Below are 18,278 nucleotides of genomic sequence, written 5' to 3' on the forward strand. Positions count from 1 at the left end.
CTTGTAAATAAAAACAGGCACATGTTATATATACTGTTCTCATCCTTACTTAGTTCCATTTTACATACTTACTATAGACATATTTTCTCTTCGATATGCATAGATCTACTGCACTCTAATAGCTACATAGAAATCCATTGTATATAAACCATAGTTCATGAACTTTGTTAAGAAAATATAGTTCAGCAGCCTGAAGACTGAGGGCAGCTCTTAATACCTACAGAATTATTATTGAGTTGGATGGAGTGAAAACCATATAACATAAAAAACTGGACATTCAGTAGATTTCCACCACCTGAGGAAAAATTTGGGCTCCTCTGGGCTGTAAAATCATCACCCTGTGAATTGAGATTTGGGCGAATGTGATAAAAGCAACTTTTGAAGGTCATCTTTCTGTATACGGGTTCAAAAGTGAGGAGGAGAAGTTCAGCAGTGCTTCTGGGGATGTGACCCAACAGAGAGAACGTGACTACAAAGTCCATGAACCCGAGGTGCTTTCATTCTAGAAAAAGCTATAGTCACTCCAACTACCCACCCCCCACTCCACCAGGAAATTTGTTGCGATGTTTGTTTTAAACAATACCATCTGTGACTCCCAGTTTCGTGGACTGACTGTGGGGCAGGAAGGGGCTGGCCAGACGCCTTCCAGAATAAAGGGGACCTGGCTTGCGGGGGAGGATGGGGGTCGGGGGGGTGAGAATGCAGGTCACAGGTTCATCGCTGCACTCTTTGGCAAGTGACTTGGGCTCTCCTGGGCCTTCTTTCCTCTCCTTTAAAATGGGCAGGATGCTACACACCTTAAATGGTGTTTGTGAGCCTTAAGTAAGATAAGCTTCCCTGCCAAAGAAGGGTGGATTTCAGAATATAGCAAACATCTTGCCGTTTGGGGAATGTGTTATTCCAGGGAATAGTTTTCAAGTGGGGTCAGACTGTGTTCTTCCTTGTGTTCAGGGGTTGCACTCAGAGTGATAATAAGAAAAGTATCATAAAATTATTTCTGGGTTAACCCAGCTGTTGGCCGTTCATTTTTTCCTTTTTGCTGGGTTGCCCCCTCTAAGACCTTCCTCAAAGCGCCAAGCAGCAGTGGGGCAGTCACTGGAAAATGCCCAGGGGAGACTGGGAGAGGACTCTAAGTACCTCCCTCACCCCATAAACAACTTAAACAACCTGATTAGACATTTCTATTCTGTCCCCCAAATCTCTCCTCTCTTGCCAGTAGGGGTTTCTCCCTCCTTGGGCAGAGCTCAGCCTAACTGGCTCAACCACGTAAAAACCTGCGGTTAATAGACGCTGTCCTCACCTGAAATCAGTTTAGCAACCCTATCCTTTTACTAGAGCATAACCTTCGGGCCTTTACCATACTGGTCCATGCCAAATTCTTAGCAAAACATTTTTTCCACAAGAGAAGATGTCATGCCAGTTGCTACGAGATTCTGTTTTCCCTCCATATTTTTGCGTCAGCAACATTGTCGTGGGCATGTGAAGCTGGCAGGAGCCTCTTCCGTCACTGCCAGACTCCTGGTGATGTTGCATCTGTTGCCTTGGCCACCTCTGGCTTCCTCAGTTATGTGCAGCTGCTACTGGCTACATGCAGATCCCTCTTGGGCCGTGTCCAAGCTCTTCACGGCTCCCTCCACCCTTTCCAAGCACTCGCCTTGGTGGTAGGGAATTCAGTGCCGAGGCTTGAGTGCCTGTGTGATGGGGCCGCTGTAACCCCAGGACCCAGCACTGCACCTACCCAGGAAAGCTACCCCCAAATTTTTGTGGAACAAATCCATGTATATCCATCGACTACCGGGTGTTATATATTACCCTCCATATAACCTTTTACACTTTCTTGCTGTGGAAGGGTGTATTAGTTTTCGAGGACTGCTATAACGAAGTAGCACAAACTGGGTGGCTTAAACAACAGAAATTGTCTCACAGTTCTGGAGGCCATGAAACTGAGCAGGACCCTTAGGGGTTTTCCGGGTACAAAAGCCCTTCTGTGTTCCCTGTTTCCTGTTTGTAAAAAAAAAAGGCTTTAGTCTCCTAGGCTTTCCCTGAGTTTCAGAGAGCAGACTCAAACAGTTAACTAATTAGCGAAGTGAGGGAATACAGAAACAAAGGGAAAGCAGTCAAGCAAGAAAAGTAATGATAGCTTACTTAAACAATAGTTCAGATAAATAAAACATAGAATAAAATAAATTAAATGAAAAAATTTTAAATTAAAAAAATTAAAAAATAAAAATAAAATAAAATAGTTCAGATAATGAAACAGAGTCCTAGCTCCCCCTCAAGGGATATACATAACAATCTGATGCATATCTTTGAGCTGTTCTGCAGAAACTAAGACACCCACCCAGGTGGAGGATGGTGACTACATGCTGACCACAAGCACGCAGACCCCAGACTGGCTGGAACCAGAAACTGATGATTAAGAGTCCTGAAACACCACCCTGTTACCTCACCACCAACCAATCAGAAGAAAGTCGTGTACCCTGCAACTCTCACCCCAAATGTTGTCTTTAAAAACCCTTCCCTGAAAGCCATTGGGAGTTTGGGTCTTTCGAGCACAAGCTGCCTGTTCTCCTTGCTTGGCACCTGACTTCATTTTAACTAATTACATCTGCAATGAGTCTAAGTAAGTTCACATTCTGAAGTACTGGGGTTAGAACTTGAACATATGAATTTGGGGGTTGGGACGCAATTCAACCTATAACGAGGGTTACCAAGTGGTATAGTTACTTTCCTTTGTCCTCAATTCTGTTGCTCTTTCTCCATTTATGTTAGAAGAGGTTGAAACTTACATAGATTTCTTTGAAGTATGGACAGAACTTTCCTTGAGGAGGACCAAGGAAACGTTCCTCACCTTAAAGCTTATAGAATTTTGGGTTTTGTCTGAATATGACAACTGAGGCTAAGAATCTTAGTGATCACATAAATCGTGCTATTCCATCTCGACCTTGTGTATCTGTGAATAAACCATATTTTCTCTTTGGAATCAGTGAATTGTTTGCACCTCATTTTTAGCTGTGTGACTTTAAGTAAAATGTAGTGCTATCTTGTGACCGGATGGACACAGCTGACACAAGGTTTGTTAGAAGAAACCAGAAACGATAGAAATGGCAAACCTTTTCTCTACTGTTTGCTCAGACAGACGCTGCTCTAAGCACGGGACTCATCCCACCGCCCCCAACCCCACCAGAGGGCTGCTGTTAACAATCATCCCATTTACAGGTACAGAGACCATGCACACAGAGCGGCCAGCAGATGGCGCCAGAGCTGGGTTTGAATCCAGGCCGCCTCATTCCCACCTGGGAAGGCACGGGGTGATTCTGACGCTGTAACCAGGCTAGAGCTTGTGTGCCCGTGGCAGCTACAAAGTAAGTTTGCAGCAAAGTAAGGGTTTATTGCAGGGCGCCGAGCAAGGGAGTGGGAGACAAGCCTCAGATCCACTCCAACTTGTTCTTTGAGTTAGGGTTTTTTTTTTTTAAAGGGAAAGAACAAAGAGTCTGGGATTAATCATGTCTTGTGACATTTCTATGACATTCCTTAATTGAGGTTTCAGAGTCAGGATGTCTGTGGTTTACGATTCTCTGACCGGGTGGTCCATGGCTTGGGGGGTCTGTTAGTTCATCTTGCCCTGGAGAAACAACCTGAATTTGTAGTTAAGGGTGATATCTGCAACAGTGATTTTAGCACATTAACGATGTTATTGACAACAGCAATTTTCGTAAAATAATGATGCTATCGACAACAGCAGTTTTAGTCATCTGACTTGTGGATTAGTGTTCAGTTAGCTCAGGGTTGAGGTCAGAGGGGACAAGAAAGGGAATAAAGTTTTAGATAGGTTCATCATAAACGCGGCTGTAGGGGGGACTCGGCTTGAACACCTCACTCTAATCCTGGCCATTGCCTAGAGCCTCTCGGGGAATACACAGCCCCCGTGGGAATACAGCTACCTTTCAGGGAGCCTTTGAAGAGCATGGTGTTGGGAGTGGAAACTTACATGGATTATAGTTAATTTTTACCACCTACATTTCTGGCCAAGAAACTGTCTTGATAAGATGCAAAACTCAGTCATGTGCCTGCCAACAGTGCCACAGCCTCGGGCCGTCAGGCAGTTGGCCCTGCCCCACACTGGCCCTGGAAGTGTCACCTCTTCAGGTGCCCGGTGGAGCCTGTTCCCTTTAGAAGTCCTCCAGCTCCTCTGTCTCTCCCCTGCCTGTGGCTGGTGCTCTCTGGGCAGTTCTCCGTTCATTAACTGTTCCCTCAGGGTTTAAGGCAGAGGAAAGAAGCTAATACCTAGTGTGGAACTTGGCAGAGGGGAGGTTGGCAGGAGCGAGATTGGAACCAGTGGCTTAGATGCACGGAGGGGATTTGCCGCCCTGCTCTGCTGGCGTCAGTGCCCTGACGCCCAGCCTGGCAGCACCATTAGTGCCTTCAGGAGTGGCTTGGTCTCCAAGGTCATGGTGAAGATGCACACATTTTACTTGGGGAGAGAGAGGGAAAAGGGCCGGTTGTGGAGGACATCTCTGCTTCCCATGAAGTGACAGAGAATATGCCCCAAGGAACCCTAGTCAGGACACACCAGGGGCTGGGGCAGTTTTCAGAGCCCAGAGGATCTGCTTAAAGAATGGGCTTCTGGTGACTGGTTAAGGGGGGTATGGGAAGAAGAAGAAAGGGGAGGGACTGGACGGGGTGAGGGGGAGAAAAGCCAAAGGTGGCCAGGCTCACCATCTTGCCTGGGGCTTAGCTGGAAATTTTGCCTTGGGGTTGACTCCTTATTATGGCTAACAGTTATGGAGGAATGGGAAGAACTGGCCTGTGAGTGGCTAAGTCATTTTATGGACAAATATGTACCTCTGTTTTCCTAACTGTAAAATGGGATGGCAGCTTTCCAGGATGGCATAGGGCTAGGAATGTGGGTTTTGCAGCTGCAGCACTGCTGGCGTTCCCATCCAGCTCTGATGCTTTCTGTGTGAACTTGAGCATCTCTAAGCCTAGACAATCTCTCCGCAGCGAATGAGAGAAACACACTGGGGTTGGGGGATGGGGAGAGAGCTCTATGCGACCTACATGCTGAGGACTGAGACCTGAATTCTCCGTGCTGGAACATGATTTTATAAACTATGCCCATGTAGATCTGACTCATGCTTTCTGGGTTTGTGTAGATAAAACAGAAACTAGCCAGAGCAGATTCTAGAGAACAGAACTGGTTCTGCTTGGAATCATGTGAGACAAATCAACAGTAGCTTGTCAAAAAACTGTAGGTAGGACTAGAGTCTTGGGAAACCACCATATGTTAATGACTGTATTTAGTTTTGTGAGTATCTGCATACACGTGATGTAAATTTAAATTCTAACCTTCTCACAATGCTATATCTATCTGTGAAGTGTTAAAAAACAAAATTCAAGTGAGTAAATTTGAAGATCTAATTGAGTTTATTAAGTGACTGATGAATCGGGCAGCATCCATTCTACCAGCCCAGAAGGACACTCGGAGAAGGTTGTACAAAATGGAAAGGTTTTTGTTTTATTAAATTATATATTTATTTATTTTTGGCTGCGTTGGGTCTTCGTTGCTGTGTGCTGACTTTCTCTAGTTGCAGCGAGCGGGGGCTACTCTTCGTTGCGGTGTGTGGGCTTCTCACTGCGGGGGCTTCTCTTGTTGCGGAGCATGGGCTCTAGGCACGTGGACTTCAGTAGTTGTGGCACACGGGCTCAGTAGTTATGGCTTGCAGGCTCTAGAGCCCAGGTTCGGTAGTTGTGGTGCATGGGCTTAGTTGCTCTGCGGCATGTGGTATCTTCCTGGAGCAGGGCTCAAACCCATGTCCCCTGCATTGGCAGGCGGATTCTTAACCACTGCGCCACCAGGAAAGTCCCCCCGAATGGAAAGTTTTTATAGGGAGACGGGTGGGACAAGGGAGCTATTAGCAAAAGAAGAGCCAGGATTTAGGCCAGGACATCTTTTTTGGGGGGAGGCAAATGGCAAGGATTTTATCATGCCGATTGCCTCTTCTGCTGGGTGAGGGGAGGGGTGGAAAGCACCCACATGAGAGACTACCTCATTGGTGCTGACCAGAAAATTCCAGATGGGTTGATTAAGATTACATTTCTGGAAAAGGTTGAAACTGCAGCTAAGTCAGGTATTAAGTGTAAGTTTGGTATAATGGGCTTTAGCACAAGTGATACCATTTTCACCCCGTGGTTTTCTCCTTGATGGTAGGTTAAAGTCAGAGAAGGTTGAAGGGTTTAGAAGGTTTATTCCAGCTAAAATCCATCTGAACTCAGATCTCAAGTGGGCCAGGTCCACTTCAGCAAGCACTGTCTTTGTAAAACAGTCCTGGTTTGGTTTCCCACTGTGAGTTCCTTTGTACAATGTTTGCCTATTTTTCTGGGACCTGGTTTCAAATTTTACGGTGGTTCTCTGCCCTACCCTCCATTCTGGCACATAGTAGGCATAACAAAAATTGGTTGAACAAACCAATGGAATGAAATTCTAAAAATGGTGAAGATGGCGGCAACTCCAGGGCCAAATCAAAATCAGATTCTGCTTATTCAGTCTCTTGTGGGAGACTTTAAAAATAAAAAGTCTAGAGCTTTTCTGGATCAGGGATCTCTCCAAGGGCCCAATGAAACTTTTGACCCTCTTTTTATTTATTTATTTATTATTTTTAAAAAATTTTTATTTATTTATTTTTGGCTGCATTGGGTCTTCGTTGCTGTGCGCGGGCTTCTCATTGCAGTCGCTTCTCTTGTTGCCGAGCACGGGCTCTAGGCACGCAGGCTTCAGTAGTTGTGGCACGAGGGCTCAGCAGTTGTGACTCATGGGCTCTAGAGCGCAGGCTCAGGAGTTGTGGCACACGGGCTTAGTTGCTCCACAGCATGTGGGATCTTCCCAGACCAGGGCTCGAACCCATGTCCCCTGCTTTGGCAGGCAGATTCTTAACCACTGCGCCACCAGGGAAGCCCTGACCCTCTTTTTAAATGCTGCAGTTAAACATGACAGTTTGTAAAAAATTTCCAGAGAGTTTATAAACTCAGGTGGTCCATCTCTGTTTAAGAATCTAAGTGCACAGACTTCCCTGGTGGCACAGTGGTTAAGAATCTGCCTGCCAATGCAAGGGACACAGGTTCGATCCCTGGTCTAGGAAGATCGCACATGCCGCAGAGCAACTAAGCCCGTGCGCCACAACTACTGAGCCTGCGCTCTAGAGCCCGAGAGCCACAGCTACCGAGCCCATGTGCCACAACTACTGAAGCCGGCATGCCTAGAGCCTGTGCTCCGCAACAAGAGAAGCCACCGCAGTGAGAAGCCCGCGCACCGCAACTAGAGAAAGCCCGCGCAGGCACAGCAACAAAGACCCAATGCAGCCAAAAATAAATAAATAAATAAATAAATTTAAAAGAAAAAGAATCTAAGTGCAAACTTCTATCTTTCTCGTGTTCCTTGATATGAATGGGGATACTTAAAGAGGGGGATGCTGTGTTCATGGCTGGAGGCAGGTAGAGATGGACTGTCAGTATCTTATTATTTTGATGGATTCCTTCCCCCTTTCCCCCACAAAGATGTGCAGAAAATTCTAGGGTGAGGAGAGGAAGACAAATATAATGGTATCCAATCTTTAGGGCCTGTTTTGGTTACTGACTTTCTAGTTATCAATTTGATGTACAAACGTGTTTTTTTTGGTTTATTTCCTTACTGCTTCTCAAGGAAGATAACAGTAGGAGATTTGGTCAGAAAACCCAAACAGCTCCGAGTGTGTGTATTATAGTGAATTCTGTGCCTGCATCTGCTGAAAATGGGCCCCAGGTAAAGGAGTCTTTAGAACAATCACATGTATTTTCCCATCAAAGCCGATGAATTAGATTTTTGTCCCCTGCAATATCTAGGAATTTCTAAGTGAAGATGCTGCACAAATGTAGCTTTCAGGTTTGCATTCCTGCTTTCAACTTCGTATAATTACTTAGGGATTACTTTGTATGTACTCTCAGATATGTCTATTTGCCAGCCACTGTCCCATGCAAATATTTGACTTGAAAAGAGTGTGTGTATAAGGAATGGCCGCATGTTCGGATAACACTCCCAGATCATTCCATTTGGGAAGAATTCCACTAGAAAACACACCCACTGTTTCTTCCACTGATTCAGCTTTGAACCTGCTTAAGCCAATTTGTTGCTATTCTGATCATGGTCAGCAGTTATATTAAAGTCCTGATAAATCAATTTACAAGTCAAGCAGTTTCGCACTGCAGGGTATTACTTTGTGGGGAGAGAAGAGATGGGAGTAGTAGCTTGGGATTCATAATCGATGCACCTCTCTTGTATAGACCCTTTTCTTAGAGTAGGATTTTGTGCAGGCATGCTATAAAGCAAATCTTATGAAGCCTGAAACAGCACAAAGTGAACTTTCCAGGGTTCTCAGATTCCCTGATTTGTTAAAGGTCAGGTTTCTCTCTGTGGGGAAGTTGGACCCTGAGTACAGAGGCAGGTTTATGCCTTAAGATGAACTTGTGAGTGCTATGGTACCCAGTGCTTCCAAGAACCAGAAGAGCCATCTGGGGTGAGGGGACAGCTTTGATCTCCCACCCCCAACTGGATCAACAAGAGACAGACATAGCAAAGAAAGAACCTTCTTGGAAGTGTTGCCATTTGCAATTTTTTTTTTTTTTTTTGCATAGAAAGTGGTGGGTAGAATATTGTGGCTGGGAGTTTTCCTGCTCAACTAAAGCCATAGTTCTTTGATTAAATCCATATCTCCTCAGAAGATTATGACCCATCCAGAAGACTATGCTTCACTTTTGAGTGCTGGGGAGGACAGGAGGCCTGCTCTCATAATTTTGTTTTTATTAGAAGCATTTATCACACTGTCATAACTCTTACTTTTGTATTAAAATTTCCACATGGCATTTTTAAAAGACATAAAGTAAAAGCTTTGTCTTATTGCAATTTTTTTTATTGAAGTGAAAATCACAGGACATAAAATTAACCATTTTAAAGTGAAAAACTCAGTGGCTTTAGCATATTCACAGTGTTGCACAATCACCACCTCTGTCTAGTTCCAAACATTTTCATCACCCCATAAGGAAACACTGGACCCATTAAGCAGTTGCTTTCTATTCCCCCCTCTACCTAGAATCCTGGCAGCCAGCAATCTGCATTCTGTCTCTATGGATTTATCTATTCTGATATTTCATATAAATGAAATCATATAATATGTGGCCTTTTATGTTGCTTCCTTCACTTAGAATAATATTTTCAAGGTTTATCCACATTGTGGCATGTATCAGAACTCCTTTCCTTTTTATGGCTGAATAATATTCCATTGTGTGGATCTGCCATGTTTGGTTTATCCATTCATCTGTTCATGGACATTTGGGCTGTTCCCACCTTTGGTTGAATGCTTTGTTTTGGAATTAGACACCAGAGCATAGGACACTAAGTGGCAACTCATATGATGGCAAGATTCTTTGATGGAAGAGTCACTCCGTGGTACCCACAGCAAGGGAGAAATGATAATTCTATAGGAGACAGAAAGAGAAAAAAGGTCCAGGTAATTGGCTAGTCCATAATGAAGACTGGAATGGCTCTGCTTTATCACCCCTGATTTACCTTGGTTCTCAAGATTGATTAGACAAGGCATAATATACACTAATTAGCAATATTTCCAACCCTGCCTTGCTTCACAGTTACCATTTTAAAAAATCATCCATAGTTCAGTAGAACTTAAACATTTCTTTTCATTTGTATATTTGCCTGCCACAAAACATTTGTCTTTATTTCAATATTTTTTTCAAGTCAACTTTCCTCAAACAATCCACGGTGAAATTCTACAAATAAACCACATTTCCTGTCACTTATGGAGACAGAAAGTCAAAGATGGAGGAACCCTTAGGCTTCAGTTTTAATTCCTCTAACGGCAAGATTTTTCAATGTGTGGCATATTCCAAGACCTCACCACTGAGAACTTTTCCTTGAAAAAATAATATAGGAGCTGGCCTATTTTCTGCCGTCAAAGTTTGATACACTCTTTTGATTCATTTAAAATACGTGGACTCAGTGCTTTTAGAAATTTTCCTTTTCTGACCCAATGGAGAAATCCACCTCGATAAGAACCAGTCAAGTAGATTGCATGCTCAGACTCAGACGTGGTATTCTTTGTTTTTGTTTTTTTACCAATCCTTGTCAGTTAATCTGAAGGAAATCTTCACTGGCCATTTGTTAGAACAAAATTTTTAGGGATGTAATTTTTACTGTAATTTTTAGGGATGTGTCCATAGGAATTTTTAGGGATGTGTCCATAGGAATCCCAGGTGGGGTTGCATAGAACAGTGTTTCTGTCTACGGCTCCAGAGGGAACCCCCAAGGAGTCTTCCTTATCTTCCTAAGTCTTGGTGATTTATAGTTTGCATTCTAGTCTCAGAGAGCACAGATCTCATGAACCCCAAGGTGGTTTGCTTTGCTGCTGGTAATCTAGTTTGCAAAGTTATTGCTTTCAAGAGATTCCTAATGTGGTCTTAGATATATGGTCTCATGTCAAATTCCAGTGGAGAAACGAGGAATAATGCTCTCCCAATCGCTCCTAGCCTCGGGTTCCAGTTTCCAGTTTTATGACAGGTAACAAGAGAATAACGAAAGAAACAGATATTCTTAGAGCAATTAAAAATGTGCATGGGAACAAAATGAAATGTAGTCACTTGTTTTTAGTCAGTTTTCTCACCATCCTTTTGGGTCCTCATCACACCCATTCTCAGTCCATCTTTTTCTTAGGCGCCCATTGATAGGGACTGTGGGTGATTTTGAATCTGATGTCCTTGGTTCCGAGCTCTACCACTTACCATCTGCGTCACATTGAGCAAGTTACTTAACCGCTCCAAATAGCAACCTCCTCATCTATAAAGTGGCAATAATTCCTAGGGGTTATTGTGAGGATTAAGTGAGATCATATATGTAAAATGCTTAGCCCTGTCCTAGCTACTTAAACAAGGTACAGTAAAAGGTCCATATTATTGTTATTCAAGTAAATGCCAAACATGTCACTCAACTTCAGTTCTTTGAGAAAAACATCCATCTGAAACATATGAGATGGTTTATAATTAAGTGTTCGTGTTACCAGGTAACATCAAGACCATGACAATGAGTGTAGCTTTATATTCCAGAGCAACATAACGCTGATAAATGGAGCAATCCCAAATTCAAATGGAAAATCTGCTTTGCTGGAGGAGTGGGTGCCAGAGATTCTAAGCAGGATGAATGTGTGTGAAATTGACTGAAATTGACTGCTGAGAAATAGGATTCCATGGGTAAGAACAACTGCTCAGGAATTTAAAAAATATATGGTTGACAATGATCAATATCCATTACATAGGTTACCAGCAGGAATTTACCCTTTTGATAATTCATATATGTGTCCAACAGACATTTGTTGAATTCCCAAGACCAGCCATGCAAAGTCCTGACACTGGGGAGCAGAGCCCCGTCCTCAAGGAGCTCATGGTCTGACTTTGTGCAGAGCACATGTGGAGCAGAGCGGTGGCACACAGAACCCTGCAGGGCCCTGATGGCTCCCTGAGGCTGGGTACCATAGGGAAGGGGGAGATTTCCCCTCTACCCCTGTTGAGTTCTTATAGCTGCACTAATAATAAAATTGACACAAGACAGATTAACAGGAGAAAAAGAACCTTTTTCATTCATGAGCATGGAGGTTTCATAGAAATAGGACCTAAGAAGTGGCCAAAGCAGGCAGCTTTTATGTTTTTTAGACAAAAACAGTAAATTTGAGAGGAATTGACAGGACACAAAAACTTAGGTTTTGGGTGCTCAATTAGTGATGAATTTAAACAGAATTTGGTCTTGAGGTAGTCAATGAAAAGAAGTAACAAGGTTTGTTTTTTTGTTTATATAGGCTTCTCAGCCCGAATTCCCTATCTCTGGCAATAAGAGTGTCCTTCTACTTCCAGATGCAGCGAGTGTCCCTTCCTTTCACATGAGAGATTTATTTCCTCCTTTCAGGGAGACAGAGAGCAGGGTCAGTGTGTCCCTCTTGCATTGGCTGTTTCTTAAGTCACTTTCATTCAAAATAATATGTCACGAGGCACATTTTGGGGCAGCCCGCTCTGGGCTCCAACAGTACCCGTGAGCTGAGGGTTGAAGAAAAGAAGCAGGTAAATAAGCCCGGGGGGTGAGGGTTGGAGAGGCAGGATCCTTCCAGTGGATTCTCTGTCTGCTGAAGGGAGCTCAGCAATTTTTGTGAGTTGCAGCCAAAAGAGTATTAATCAGAAGCGACATCTAAAGAGGAAAAGTTGATTGTTTGAGGACCTTGAAGTGAAAAGAACAAAGTGCTCAAAAAAAAGAGAAAAAGGCAAGAAAACCAAATCTGCATCACCAAGGAGGGAGATGTGCTGGAGGCTGACCGCTGGGAACAGAGGTGAAGACCATCGTGGTGAGCAGGTGATCCTCGTGCATTTGGTGTTGCTGGTGCACAGGGCAGGTAGGCTGGGGTGGTGACAGTGGAAGTGGGCCAAGTGGCAGGGACCACACGTTCAAATCTTGAACTCTATCCATAGGTGACAGGAAATCATAGAAAAGCTTTACGCACAGGAACAATGGGGTCAGATTTCTGGACGCTGTTAATTTTTTGCTTCAATTTTAGAAAATTGCTTCTCTTTCATCAGTTTCCCTCTCTCTCTTTGTCCTTCTACATGTTCAGTAAGAAAATGGGGTGATGAAAATTAACTGTTGATTTCTCTCCCTTGCACTGCATGAGTGATTGCAGCTTTGCAAAGCGACTACCCATCTGCTGCGTCATGGGCTCTTCCCAGGAACAGTGCTGTTAGCTGAGAGATTTGGGCATGAACTTTTGAGGTATAAGTAAGGGAGGCCACCCCTGGGACAGTGCCGTTGACTATGTGACCCATGGCGGGTGTGTAGGCACAAGATCAAATGTCATTTATTTGACTCTTTGCTTTCCTAGAAGCAGGTCACTCACTATAAGGAAGTTATTAATTCCTTCCCAAGCCTCAGTTTTAAAAATTGGCCCCTTTCTGCATTTTCCCAGGACACTTGTCAAGTGCTGGTTTCCTTTCTTATGGTAACTGCTCCTTTCTGTCATCTTGACACTTCTAGCTTTTGGGGAGAATTCTGTGCCCGTGGTCCTCCAGCATCTCTGCTTCCTTCTAGACACAGATTTGGTTTATCTATCTATTTATCTATCTATCTATCTATCATCTGCCTATCATCTATCTATCATTTATTTATTTAGGATCCTTTGCTCTTTTCCTTTCATGGCCTTCTAATAATCATCTTTGGCTCATTAGATGTCGTCTAATTAACACTCTTTTGGCTGCAAGTAACAAAAATCATCTGAGCTATTTTCAGCAGGCAGAATTCTTTGGAAGGGCGTTGGGGTCTGTGGCAGAACCAACCCAAGAACAGGGACATGACGGGGTCTCAGCAGAGACTAGAGCCAGGTTGCTGCTGACATCTCCTGCAATTTATAACTCCCCACGCCCACGCTAGTAAGGCTAAGTGGCCTCTCTTGGTCTTCATCCCAATCCCTGGGGTAGAGGCTTTTGGTCTGTGGTTGGGGGATGGGAGAGAGGTCATTCTGTGTCAACATGACCATTCCCACTGCAAGCCTATGGATAGGGAGGAGGGGGCAATCCCTCAAGAATGGCACCAGGCAGAAACCAATGAATTTGACCACACGAAAGTACAGTTTGGCTATGTTTTTAAATAGAGGCTGGAATTTTGTTGTTGTCGTTGTCATTGGCATTTGAAAAGAAGAACTTGTTGTCCTACTGAGTCTTGTAAAAGTCATTCAAGTTATTATATTGATATTTATTCTTCTCTTCATTTTCTTTGCATGGATCTCCGTTCCCTTGACCCTTCCAGTCAAAAAATTCTACAATCCTTTCCCTTGGTTTTTTCTCATTACTTTAAATTTAGAAGTACGTGCATTTGTGTGTGTGTGTGTGTGTGTGTTTGCAGACTGAGCTGAACCTGGTGTTCAGACGTATCTGAGCATGTGTGATAATGGGTGGGCAGAGGGCTATAGACTGGAAGTGCGGGGAGGAGAGATTTTTGCACTAGAGCAGAGGGGGAGCTTGGGTTGAGGACAGCAAGGCTCACACCTTGCAGATTTGCCTCCAGTTCAGAATCAAGAACTTAGTCTCAGCCCCGTAGAGAGTGTGGCTCCTGGCAGAAGCTGTAGGACCTAGTGAGGCCCTGGGGTGCAAGTTGCACTTCAATGTGTGATGCACTTCCCTCTCCTGCATGGAACAGTGTGGCGTGGATGTGGTGAAGACCCCAAGGACCTTCAAGCAGATTTGGCTCCTCCAGGGACACAGGACTGAGAGCACCAGGTGATGGCACTCTTGGCATTGACAACTAACTCCATTAGTTGGATTTGGTTACAAACGGAAGAGACCCCATCAGACTGGCTCCAGCACAAAAGGGGACTAACCGGTGCCTGCATCTGTCCAGTCCAGGACAGATCTTTGGGTGTGGATGGATGAAGAAGTTCAAATGATGACCCTTGGGCTCTCCACCTCTCTGAGGATTGGCCTCGTTAATAAAGGCTTTATCCACCTTTAAGGAAACATGCTGTGCTCAGGTGAACATCCTTCCAGGGTAACAAACTCAGTGGAAAGATACATTGTCTCTCCCGTTATTTGTGGAGAAGAACTCTGAGTGGCCAGATTGGAGCTGTGTCCACTTTTGGACCAATCATTGTTGCTGGGGAATGGGATCTGTGGTTGGCTGAGTCCAGGGAGGGTGCCCCATCTTGTGGCTGTGACTGAAATTCTACCAGCACGATAGGGAACGGGGGAAGGGCCCTGAGCAGACGAGACACACATTTCTACTACAGCATTATCCTGAAGGGCATCCTATCAATGGCCAGCCCTAGGGAGGAGCTACCTCAAGGGGCTTTTTGGATAGCAGATATCAATGACAGGAAGATGAAGAAGAATGATGTTACAAGGACTATACAAGAGCACACGTGAGATACCCCTAGGGAGCCCCAGAAATGCAGAAGGGTCTGAGGTCCCACGCTAGCCTGCAAAATCTAAGTGAATATTGTAATTGGACCCCACTGGTGGCCAGCCAGAGCCTGGGCAGCCTGGGAAGCGATGCTTAGTTATAGCCTGAATTGTCTTAGTTTACGTAACCGCAGAGGGTGGGAAGGCACATTTACTTGAGAAGTGTAGATGAGTGCCTGTCACTGTTGACTGCACATTTGATATTTGTGGTCATAAAAATTTGGAGTGAGTCCGGTCATCCCAGCCATGTGAGTCTCTCCAGAAATGTCCCACTATATACTTGGGTTAAACAGGGTTGGGGTTTTGCGAGGGGAGTACAACGGAAGGAAAGAGCAACCAGGGAGTTAAGGGTATTTGCAAGGAAGTGTTTCTACTGCTGGACTTTGGAATTTAGCCTGGGCAAGGAAGTGAGGTTAGGATGAGGGTTCTGGATAGGGAAAAAAATGGTCAGCTTAATGGACTGCCTGAGGTCTTCGCTAAAGAGGGAGCGCTAGAGAAGGTGAGGGGAAGGATAAGAGGGGGTGGTCAAAGAGTTGGATGTTACATTGAGATTTTGGTGGGGGCACCATTATTGGTGATGATTCCAGTTGTGAGGCTGCAATGCAGTAGAGGAAAAGATGATTGAAACTAAGAGTAAAAGAAAGAAACTGGGTGGTCAGCGTGTGGGGTGGGTCATCCAGATAGACGCTGAAGTCACTGAGAATAATTGTAACAGTAGTAGGAGGAGAAAGGGAGTGAGGCAAATGCCCAAATCATCAGAGAATGGGGAGGATTGACTCGGAGGTTGGTAGGTGAAAACCATAAGGAATGGTAAAGTCTGATCATGGATGCTCTATTCCCAAGAGCTTCAGCACCCCCAGGCTTTGTGGGATGTGAAGTGCAGAGGAAAAGCGGCCTCCGCTCGAGAGGGCTGCAGACAGGGCTGCCTCCTTAGGGTCACGTACAACGATCATCGTACCACATTGTCATCTCTCTGAATGGCACCCTCTGAACTTTCTCAAATGGTGGGCTTGGCTTCAGGGAAGGGGTATGATTAGAGGCCATCAGATTCCCCGAGGAACAAGAAGGAAGTGTTCTGAGAAGAGGCTGAGGGATTTGGGGGTGTGTTGATAATGGACGCGAGAAGAAGGGTTCTGGAGGGCAGTGAGGTGAGGGATGGGGAGTTGAGGGGGCTGCATGGAGCAGAATGTAGAAACTTACATGGAGCCTGCTAAACACAGAGTTGCCCACGTAAGAAGCAGCCCTTTTACAAAGTGACGGCTGCAACTTACAGCATCCAACCTAATAAGTTTGACTTGGTCCTCATGTTAGAAGCCACTGTGTGTTTTTTGTGTTCCTGGCATCATGGAATATGGCCGAGCCACGTGGCATGTGGGATCTTAGTTCCCTGACCAGGGATTGAACCCGTACCCCCTGCAGTGGAAGTGCGGAGTCTTAACCCCTGGACCACCAGGGGAGTCCTCAGGGAACGTCTTTTACAACAGATCACCCCATGGACTTCTTGCTGGGGTTGAGTCTCAGTAGTCTTGGGGGGTGACCCTAGGAACCTCATAACCAAACCCTAGGAATGCTGCGAATGCTATTTTAAGTCAGGCCACCCAAATGTGCCCCTGTATCACTGTTTTTGTATAACATGGTAGCAAACTGCCAAAATCTTAACTTTTAAAGTGTAGACTCCCTGCCTTATTCTAGAAAAGATACTAGAACCTTTATAATAATACATTTAGTTTAACAAGATTTAAAAACAAAGATGAGTAAAGAAATTGAGGTCAAAGGAAAATAAGGATATGAAAGATACGATGAAGCCCAAGGTGAGGTTAGCACATAAAGTGCCCTTTGTTATGATCCCAAGTGTGTGGCTGTGCTTCTTGGCCTCCAAAGCTCAGGAATAAACAAGATTCATGGCATGTAAAAGATTAAAAACAAACCAGTGGTTCGGAGAAATGCAGCTATTTTTGTTACCGAGAGCTGAGACATTTCTCCTGTGGGTCTTCAATAGGAGGCCCAGTGTGATGTAGCAAATAATATCCTCAAAAACATTCAGAATATATAATAATATATAATAATGCGCTTCCCAGGGTTGTTTCGCACTGTATCTTTCAACGTAGGTCAAATATAATGGAAAAGTATAGTTTAGTAAAAACTTGTATATGGGAAGCAAAAATGGTTCAATTATTCTTTCTAAGGGTCTGGCTGACTCAAAAGGTTGCATTTAAAATTAAAGGAACGAATGGACGGTGTGTTCTCTAAGCAGTCCTTCATCAATATTATTTCTTGCAATTAAGTTAGAGTTGCTAAGTGTAGGCTAGCAGTGAGTTTGATGGTCTGTCCTCTGATAAGTAGTGACATAGCATCGACCGAGTCATCCTTCAAGGGCAGATTCCTGGACTGGAGATGGGGTGGGCATCCTCTTAAGAAAACTGAGAGTCTGACCAGGACATGTGCCTGAGTTGGGGCTGGTCCACCTGCCCACGGAGGTGGGTCACAAAAGTACCTGTCAGCAGGGCCAAATTTTTCCTTAGAAAGCAATTCAGGATGTGTTCTAACACCTAGATAATGGGTGAGTAAAGGCCCCAAATTTTATGTCAGTCTTAGCTAGGAAAGCCTTTAAAGCAGATCTATGCACTGTGTGCATTTTTGAGGTCCTATGCTGTGCTAAGTGTTAATGATAAAGGCAAACTCCTTGCCTTCATGGAGCTTGCTTTCTGGTGGATGGAAGATGGAGAGCATTGATGTAAATGAATGAATAAATAAAATGATAATTACAAGCTGTGCTAAGGGCTTGGACGGAGGAAGATAAGATGAGGTGAGAAGGCACTTCTGAGGAGGGAACGCTTAGGTTGTGCCCTGAACAAGACACTGACCTTGCAAAAGGTCTGGGAAAAGAGCCTTCAGGAAGAAGCAATGACAAGAGCATGGATGGAGGCAGGAAGGGCTCGATGGTGAAGGCACTGAGGGCAGGTCTGTGTGGCTGGAGCCCAGGAGCTGTGTGGGGTGGCGTGAGATGAGGCTGAGAGGCAGTGGAGGCCTGGTGGAAGAGACCTTGACAGGACACAAGACAGTCTTGGTTGTCTCCAACTTTAAGCATTGTATCTTGTTTGTATCTTCTTTAAAATGACTTAGTTGCAAAGTATGTCCTTAGGGAACCAATGAGTAAATTCACTGTCCAAGTTGGTTAGTATAACAGTTATAGTTAAAATTGGGAGGCAGCACAGTGAACTTTATGCTGTGTGAATTATATCTCAATTAAA

The 18,278-nt window shown here is 44.5% G+C and overlaps 1 protein-coding gene across 1 annotated transcript in view; it reads left to right on the forward strand.

Moving 5' to 3' along the window:
* The first annotated feature begins 708 nt into the window (after positions 1–708).
* PLPP4 (phospholipid phosphatase 4) overlaps positions 709–18,278 on the forward strand; it is a 567,241-nt gene continuing 549,671 nt past the window's right edge. Inside the window, exon 1 of the mRNA XM_082407045.1 lies at positions 709–3,365. The gene's annotated coding sequence lies outside the window, so the exon portion shown is untranslated. The remainder of the gene's footprint in view (positions 3,366–18,278) is intronic.

This window comes from Balaenoptera borealis (genome assembly GCF_965194805.1).
Source record: "Balaenoptera borealis genome assembly, chromosome: 10".
Lineage (NCBI taxonomy): Eukaryota > Metazoa > Chordata > Mammalia > Artiodactyla > Balaenopteridae > Balaenoptera > Balaenoptera borealis.